This window comes from Triticum aestivum, chromosome 2D, assembly GCF_018294505.1.
Source record: "Triticum aestivum cultivar Chinese Spring chromosome 2D, IWGSC CS RefSeq v2.1, whole genome shotgun sequence".
In the NCBI taxonomy this organism is placed as follows: domain Eukaryota; kingdom Viridiplantae; phylum Streptophyta; class Magnoliopsida; order Poales; family Poaceae; genus Triticum; species Triticum aestivum.
The window spans coordinates 173,648,319-173,657,851 of record NC_057799.1 but is presented as its reverse complement, the minus strand read 5'-3'; positions in this window follow the sequence as shown (position 1 = coordinate 173,657,851).

Sequence of the window (9,533 nt, the reverse complement as noted above, 5' to 3'; positions counted from 1 at the left end):
ACCCACTGCCTCCTTCGAAGCGGGCGCGGCGGCTGGTCGTAGCCACCGCTGCTGGAGCTGCCACCGGAGGACGAGCCGCCATAGCTGGAGGAGACGCGGTCGCCGCCGAGGGCAGGCTCGCCCTCGTCCTCATCGCGACCGTTACCAAGGCCGAGCACCTCCTCACCGTCGTTCGTCTCGGGGCAGCACCCGACGCGGCGACCATCTTCCCCGAACACCCTCACATAGAGGGTTGATTCACCATCGTACCTGAAGTGGAGGGTGCACCGCCTGCCCAGACCGCGCACGCGGGCGAACGTCTGCCAGCCGCGGGCCAGGGCTATGTTGCCCGCGATGGAAGTCTCGACCGCAACCCAAGAGGCCCTGCTGCAGCAGCGGTCCGCCTGCAGCAAGAGCCCGCCTGGACCAGAGGCCCGCAGTTCGCCGGCGAAGAAGCACGGAAGTTGGAGCCAGTTGCCGGCCGGGCTCTCCGACCAGACGACGAACTCCGGCGACACCTCAGCCGAATGGAAGCGCGGGCGGGGAGGCCGCGCCACCATCGCGCGCCTCCCCTCATCGGTTGAACCACCTTGGATGGGGCGACCCCCTCCGCGTACTGTGGCGCCACCTTGATGGTGGGCCACGGCGAGGGTCGCGGCGTGCTTGTGCGGATGGCCGCAGTCGCGCTTGGGCGCCGGGGAACCGGGGCCCTCGCGAGGGGCCTTTCCTTTCTCGGCGGCAGAGAACTTCTTTCGTGGCACCATCGATGGAACTGCGGGCAGTGGAGCAGAGAAGACAGAAAGCGAGGAAGAGATGGGCAACGGGGGCTCCGCCCCCTCCCCATTTATAGCAAGAGAAGGCCAACTGGCGTCTCCCACGATCGCAGGTAATGATGATTTTCCTTGCATGTCGCAGGGACTGGTCAAGTCGCGCAGTTGCCGAGGCAGCGTGGAGAAGGGGAGATGCCCATGTCCAATCAATCGCCATGCGTCAACCGAGGCCGCAGGCTTTTGGGGATCCGCGGTGCTCCGAACTTGACGCTTGGCTTCGCTGCGAAGCCAAGCCCGAGCGCACCTTGAGCCCGGGGGCTACTGTCGGCGTTCTGGGAACGGGGGTCCCCAGACTTGCCTGCCTGCGGCCCACGGCGTGGCCAAGCAGCAGGCCGTACGGCCCATCTTCGTCGACAAGGCACCCAAGACCCTCGCCAGGGTCCAAGCCTCGCGGGGCAGACGACGCAAGACCGCCTCTGGAGTGGCCTAGCCAAGCAGGCTCACAAGGAGCAGAGATATCAAGGCGAGGGAAACCTCACGAGGCTTTCATGACGTGAGCCATGACGAACGGTACTAGGCGGGTGCCAGGCGGGCGCCAGTGCGCGCAGCATCCCTATTTCCTCTTTGGTGCTAAGGAGGCCAGCACAGGCGAAGAGTACCGAGGCATCAGGCAGAGGTTGCCATATTGGTGCAACGAGACCAAGACCAGGAGGACGGCAAGGCGAAGGTCATCGTGGAGCCCAAGACGGCGTCACCCCAGAGCTTTTCGAAGTCGAAGACCGCTTTTGTCAGGATAGCTTGTACAAGCTGTCCCCCTTCAAATTTGCCCGCCGTTGTTGGCTCCCTTCCCAATCGATATTTGGGAAGAGGACCAGGGCCTATATAAGTAGAGCTAGACACCACAGTAGAGGCATCAAATCCTCACGCCACAAGTTCATACGCACAAGAACACCTCAACCTCAGGATGCTGTTCTTCCCTTGTACTGTTCATCATCAGCCCAAGAGGCAATCCACCACCACCACACTGGAGTAGGGTATTACACCACAACGGTGGCCCGAACCAGTATAAACCCCGTGTCTCTCTGTGTTACAAGTTCATTGAGTTCATCTGCAAGATCTTAGCGAGCTAGAGCGTAGATCGGTAGGAGGGAGAGACTTCGCGCGCACCTGAGTGTTCGAACCTTAAGGGTTTTGCCGGAACCCGTGATCCGACAGTTGATGTCGGAGTACTCAGCCCCTTGCTTTCTCCTCCGTCGGCGCCCGCCATTCCCAACTCCGGCTGGTGCCACCAAAGGCTCGCCGACTCATGCCTTGCCCCCGTCTGGCTCAGGCTGAAGAGGCTGAAAGACCTTGGCGTGACTGCGCCTATGGTGGTGAAGGAGTTCGTCCGGCGCCGAGTCGCTCCGCTTCAGCGCCATTCCCGGCCAATGTGGGCCTTACTCAACAGCAAGGACCACATGATACTTTAGGAGTCCTGGCTCCCCCTTGAGGTGCGGCAAACGGTGCTTGAGGTCCTGACGGGTGTCCCCCTGCCAGATGACATGCCAGGGAAGAGTTGTCTTCTGTACCGCTGCTTGAACAAGGTGAAATTCGTGGAGCGGATGCCTCCCTTCGACGAGTGGGGGCTGCATTCGGTCGGCCTTGTGGGGCCCCACGAGAACCACATCATCGTGGCTCCTCACCTTGCTACCAGCCCCGACCTTTCCCCAAGAGTGGATGCTGGGAGGCAAGCGCCGTCGGGGGCCGATGGCATGGGTGCCGAGGTGTTGATGCTGCCTGAGGCTCCCGGGGCGTCGTCCTCGGGAACCCGTGATCCCCACACCTGGGCGGCAACCGTACGGGCGACGCAGTCCGCTGCTCCTGAGGTCGAAGCTTCTGAGGCCTTGGCGGGTCGTCGCGAGGCAGAGCCCGATAGCTTCCCCAAGCTTGGCGCTCCTGAGGTGGTTTCCTTGGGCGCTTCTCCAGTCGCGCCCCACGATGGTCGCCACGTCCAGCGCTTTGGCCGGCTCTGCGTGGACTTCGAGGAGCTCTGCAAGAGGAAGGGATCCCCAAGCTGCAGTTGTGGCGCCTTTGGGCCGTTGAAGCGGAGGAAGTATATCGCCATTGACGAGTAAGTACCTTATCTCTGCCATTCCTTGTGCGCCGCTTCCCCTCCTGATGGTGGTTCCGCAGGGTCCCTTCCGCCAAGGCTACGAGGCCTCCCGAGGGGCATCCTCCCCTTGCTTTGTCTTCCCCGCCAGCTTCGAGCGCCCCAAGCTTGCACGCCTCCCTTGGCGCGTGATCTCCTGGAGGAGCGAGCTTGCCAGCGGGGCGCCTTGAGCTCATGCCTTCGCCGTCTCCTTTTTGCGGCCTTGCTTGGAGTGCGGCTAGTGTGCCAAGGGCCCCTCCTCTAATCGTGGACGGTGGCTGGTTGACTTCAATCCTGGGAACCGCTTCAAGCGGCGGGTCTCCACTCATCGGGGCCCCTCGCGAGGCTTGGCCAGCAGCCAGGCATGCACCAGCCCCCTGCCCCCTGCTGCAAGGGGGCGTGCCGCTTCGGGCCCCATCCGCGTCCCACGTGGTGGAGGACGGAGTCGGCAGCGCGCCTGGATCTGCGCACGAGCGGAGTGTCGTCCGCCATGAGCTCTTTCGGGATGCAATGAGCGCGATGAATCGGCTTGGTGAAGAGCTCGCGGACGTAGATGCGCGCCTTGTGGCCGAGGGTCTTCAGCTGATGGAGGAGCGGCATAAGCTGAAGGTTGCTATCAACCTCGAGTGCCACCAGCGCGAGGTTGATAATGCGAAGGTCGAGGCTTCTCTCGCAGCCTCGCATGAGGTGCTCCCGAGCCCTGGAAGAGGCTCGGGAAGTTGGCCGCCGTCGCGAGGCTGCGGAGAAGCGTGCGTGGGAGCTCCAAGCCTGGAGCGCTTCCTTGGAGCAGCAAGTGGAGGTGCGCAGACCTGCCCTGGCGTCGATGAGGGGGACGCCCGTCGAAGAGGAAGAGATCCATAAGCGCAAGGAAGCGCTGGCGCTGGAAGCCGTGGAGCGCAGCCTTGAGTTTGAGCGGCTGGAGACGAGGGAGCGCCAAGTTGCCCAAGCGGAAGATGTCGTTGGCGCGTGCGAGGCCAGGTCCCAGGAGGAGGTCGATCGCCGGGTGGCCGAGGCTCGCGCGGATCTTGAGGGCAGGCACGACCTAAAGTTTAAGTTCATAGAAGCTGAGGCTGCAGGTAGGACTGCTGCCCACAAGTCTAGGTTAGCAGAGGTGGAGCGACGCGAGGAGGCCGCCACAGCCGCCCTGGTCTCGTCGCAGGCAGAGCTGGCCTCCGCCCGTGCCGAGCTGCTTCCTCTTCAGCAGCAAGTTGCTGACGCTGAGTCTGTCGCGCAACAGAACAGGGAAGAAGTGCTCCAGCGGCGGACGCTGGAGCGCATGCACGCCCCCATGCTCCAGGACCTCAGGAACAGGGCCAACACTGCCCTGGGCCACATCTGTGATGAGAATGCCCCTCATCCCCACATGGACGACTATGCGAGCCACCTTCGCTTCTTCGCCGACGTGGTGACGCGCCTGGAGAATCGTTCGGAGAGAGCTCGCCAGCTCGTTGAAGAGAGGAGCCGCGGCCTGCTGGGGCACGCATTCTCCCACGTCTTCAGCCATCTCCAGAACACCCACCCGGACTTTGATTTTGACGCCGCCATTGCTCCAGTACCGGAGGCCATCCGGGGCGACCTGGCGCGGTGGGTGGAAGACAATGTAGATGCGCTGGTCAGGGCCTTCGCTTCCAAGGATGACACGGTGGTGGTCGCGGTGGATGAAGGCGATGTGGTTGACGACGATGATGGTGGCCCCAATGAAGGTGATGGTGATGCTAGTGATAATGACAGCGACACCAGTGCTGCGTCCGGGGGCGACCCGGGGCACGCGGCGAGCGACATGTCCGACTGATTCCGTGTTTTCCTGCCGTTCGTCCTGCACACAGAAGCTCGGGCGCGGCCCTAGAGGTTGTGAGAGCATTTTGGAGGGGAAGCCCCTCATGTAAATATACTACTGTCTCTATCTTTTTAGGCCAAGTTGAATATGTGTCTTTATGAACTCACGGATCCTGGGCGAGTTTGCGGTCACGGTTTACCTTAGCCTGGACGGGTCTCGGCTAGCTCGCGAGGTCATGAGTTTCTGAGATGTTCCTGAGGGGCCTGCCAATCCGCCCGAGAGGGCTTTATGAGAAGCAAGCACCAGCCTTGGCGCGGCATGCGCATGGCGCGCGTGTGCCATGCCCAATCCCGCTCGTGAGGGGCTCGCGAGGGGGAAGCAACATGCACGAACTCCGAATTGAGGCAAGAAGCAGATAACAAGAAATCGCTCGAACGAGAAAAGGCACCCCCGCACACACCAATGAAAATTCAACTTCAACTTAAATCCAAATCCAGAAGGCAGGGTTACAGAAAAGAGGTCCAAAACAAATGGCCATGTCCGACGCCTAGTCTAGTCTTCTTGTCTTCTCACCAGCACGGAGCTAAGTGCTGCCACTAGGACGTGGGAGGGAGCCCCCGAGGCCCGAGGGCAGCACTCCTGAGACTCCGGTGTGTGTACAGCCCCACTCATTATTATGTGAGAGTGTCACGAGCGGAGACCTTCACAGGCGTGAGCCTTACTTCATATCGCCAGACGAGGGCCCCGCCTTGCGCCGCCCCCTACCACCATTGGACGACTGGAAACCAGGACGGCGCCAAAGGAGGCAAAGGTGACGCCAGCGGTGCCCTCGGCGACCACGGGTCCTCTGCCTGGGGAAGGCTCGCCGGCGCCTCCCCGACAGAGGGCCTACCTCCGGGCAATGGCTTGCTCCGTGCGACGTAGGGACGGGCCTTGCTCCCGGCCCCTCTCCTGCAGCCCCAAGTGCGCCGCTCCTGGCAGAAGGGAGGCTGCCGAGCTGGGGCTGCCATCCGCTGCTGCAACCTGATCCTCCTATGTTCCATGGTTAGCATAAGCCTGCTACTGAGGAATTAGCGGTACCCTGTAGCTGATGTCGCCGACGCGGTCGGTGAGGCTTCCGGAGGGCTCCTGAAAGGTGCCAGCTTCTAGCGCCTCCTCCTCCCAGCCCGGCTCGTGGAACGAGCCAGGGTCGTCCTCGAGCATGTACTCCTGGTCCACCATGCGGGGCACGTAGGCCTCCGAGGCCGCCGCCTCAAAGACCTCGCCTTAGTGCCCCACGCTCCATGTTGCCCGGCCTAGCGTGCCGCTTTGCGGATGGTAGGGTGGCATCCCGCCGGGGCCGTAGATGGCAGCGCCCGTGCCCGTGCTCGCTGGGGGTGGCGTGGGTGCGAGCGTGCGTCCGGCACCGTTGGTTGCGCTGGTGGCGATGAAGCACGGGGGCGCGCCCATGGGCACGCGGGCGTGGTGAGGCCCACCATGCAATCCGGTCGCGGCTTGAGGGGTGAGCAGAGAGCACAAGGGAGGCGCTCCCGAGGCCGCAGCGTCCAAGAGTTCGGCGACGCGTTCCAGCAATGCATCCTGGCCGCTCTCCATTAACCGGCATCGCAGCAGTTTCCCGAGCCACCGTGAGCGCGGCCCTCATGTTTGCTTGCTCCCGCCGGGTGTGCGGCGCTGTGGCCACGGCGTGCCTTGAGGCCCTTGCGGCTGCCCGCACTTGTCGTGGAGTAAGGGCGGACGGCGGGTGATCGCGCCACCCACGCCCCGCAGTGCTTGGTGGTGCGCGTGTTGCTTGGGGCGCGGGGTTGTGGTCTTTTTGGGCGGGCGTCGCCGCCCGGGCCGGCCAGGCTGCCCAGCAGTCGGCGTTGGTCCTTGAGTCGCTGGACATCGGAGCCGCGGAGTGCTGGCGGATCAACTAGCAGAAGAAAGCACAGGCGCACCCCTACCTGGCGCGCCAAATGTCGAATTTCGGGTTCCGGCAAAACCCTCAAGGTTCGAACACTGGGGTGCGCACGAAGGATTTCCCCCTACCAAATTGTAACGCCCGAGACCGACGCTCCAAACGCCTTGCATGTATTTCGTTGTCGCCGTGTGATTTATTTATTTATTGCATTCATCTTTGCATCATCTGCATCGCATCCACATGTTTTCTTAAAACTCTTAGTTCGTTCGTAGTTGCCGCGTCTCTCCGTTGTCCGTTCCGAGACCAACCATGTTTTCGATCCCCTTTTGTCAAACCACATAACCTCTCTCAGACCCCCTCGTGTGCGCGTCCGAAACCTGCCGCAGACCTGACCCGCTCGGTCATCATCGTTTGATTCGGATCATCCCCAAATATCCCTCAAATATCTTTGTTTTCTTCATTGGACTCCCCAACCTATTTATCTCGACCGTTTGATTTTAATCGGAGGGTCCGATTAGCCCCTGACCAGAAATCCTTGCTATATATACTTCCTAACCCTAGATTCTAGGAGCCTTGTCCCATCGATCCCATCGCGCCGCCGGCACTCCTCCAGTCCCCTCTTCCTCGGGATCCCCTTCTCGATCCACCTCCAACCAGCAGCAGCTCCGCTGTTCCCTGCCCGAGCTCCTCACCGTGTCACCGAAGACCGAGCCGCCACCTCGCCATCCTTCGTCCTCGCAACGCCCGCATCCGAGCAAGAGGAGCTCGCTGCTCGAGCTCGATCACGCACCCAAGACCCATGGCGCCCCTCCCGTGCGCGCCTCCTCCTCCCGCTGCTCCCTGCATCCCTTCCGCGCTGTGCAACGCCCGAGGAGAGCCGAGCTCCTCCCGATCCAGAGCTCCGCCATCTTCCTCGCGACCCCGCCGCCTCGTCTCATCGCCGACGATCACCAGCACCTCCAGGTCACGCCACCGGGCCTCCCTCGCGCCCTTTCTTCCTTTCTCTCTCCCTGTCTCACCTCTCTTTGTCTCTCTTCGCCAGGGATAGGAGCCAGACGAGCCCGCGCGTCCTCTGCCTTGGATCCTGGCCGTTCCCCTCCTGTTCGTGCCACCGGCTTCTTCTCTGCTCGAGGAGCTCCAGCAGCCACGCACGACCGCGTCGACCTCCCCTGCCTCATCTGCGTCGTCGTTGGAACTGACGCATGCGCCTCTCGCCGACCTTCCTCTCCGCCTTCCCAAGCTGCGCCCTCGCCAGAGAGCACCCCGCCGCCGCTGCTCTGCTTCCTGACGAGCAGAGGACGAGGCGCCCGCTCCCCCGTGCCTCGCGTTGACCTGCCTCCTCTCTCCTGGGCCAGCGCGCTGACTCAAGCCGGCCCAGCTCCCTTGCCGCAGCCTGCTGCTTCACCGACCGGGCCGAAGCCCATGGGTGAGCAGCCCCCTCCAGCCCCTCTCCTGTACACTGTTGGCCCAGAAAGTTTCAGCCCAGTGGATGTTTTTTCCCCGTTTTGCGAATTTGTCCAATTATACAGAGAGTGCAGATTTACAGAAAAGCCCCTAAATATCATGCTTATAATAACTCCACAACCGTGCATCGGATTAAAATACTTCATATATGAAAGATGCTCAGTTTTTCACGTACCTTCATAATATGCCACTATCATCCATGTTTAAAATGTTTAAATTGATGCTTGCATTAATTTGCATAAATGTCATGCTAAAATGTTTTATTTCATAACTAAATAACCGTAGCTCCATTTTAAATAAACTTTATATGTAAATGGGGTAGGAAAATGCATAGATTAACCTGTTGCACTTTATTTTCCTGTTTAACAACATTAAAATATGGTTTAGGGCAGAACAGTAGCAAATTCAAAATATGCATATGGGGATTTTTCCGGAATTGTTGTTTGTTGTTCCGGCCTCATTTAAACTTGCCAAAATAGTTAGTTTACTTATGCTTCACCTCTTGCCATGTTAATCAACATTTAATATTGTTGGGTACATAAACGAGAGAGAACTAAATATTTGATGTGGTGTTTCGTTAATATGCAACTCGTTGCATATTGAGGTCCACTTAATTTGTAGTGTTGTTTGTTGCATTTGCCATGCCATGAATCATTAAACCGGACATGCATCATACTTGATTGTGCATCATGCCATGTTTATGAGATGATTGTTTACTATCTTGCTTGCTTCTTTCCGGTTGCGCTTCTCCTTGATAGTTCCGGTTACGTTGCGATTGTGAGGATCCGTTTGACTATGTCCGTTTGTACTTCATGGACTCTTTCTTCTTCGTACCGGGATCTCAGGCAAGATGACCCTACCCTCGAAATCAATTCTATCTTTGCTTGCTAGTTTTTTGCTCTATTGCTATGCCGCGCTACCTACCACTTGCTATATCATGCCTCCCATATTGCCATGTCAAGCCTCTAACCATCCTTTCCTAGCAAACCGTTGTTTGGCTATGTTACCGCTTTTGCTCAGCCACTCTTATAGCGTTGCTAGTTGCAGGTGAAGATGAAGTTTGTTCCATGATGGAACATGGATATGTTGGGATATCACAATATCTCTTATTTAATTAATGCATCTATATACTTGGTAAAGGGTGGAAGGCTCAGCCTTATGCCTGGTGTTTTGTTCCACTCTTGCCGCCCTAGTTTCCGTCATACCGGTGTTATGTTCCTTGATTTTTCGTTCCTTACGCGGTTGGGTGATTTATGGGACCCCCTTGACAGTTTGCTTTGAATAAAACTCCTCCAGCAAGGCCCAACCTTGGTTTTAACATTTGCCACCTAAGCTTTTTTTCCCTTGGGTTCTGCAGACTCAAGGGTCATCTTTATTTTAAACCCCCGGGCCAGTGCTCCTCTGAGTGTTGGTCCAACCTGTCAGCCGCCGGTGGCCACCAGGGGCAACTCTGGGCTCGCCTACAGGAAGTTTGGACAATCCGATGTCCCCTGAGAACGAGATATGTGCAGATCC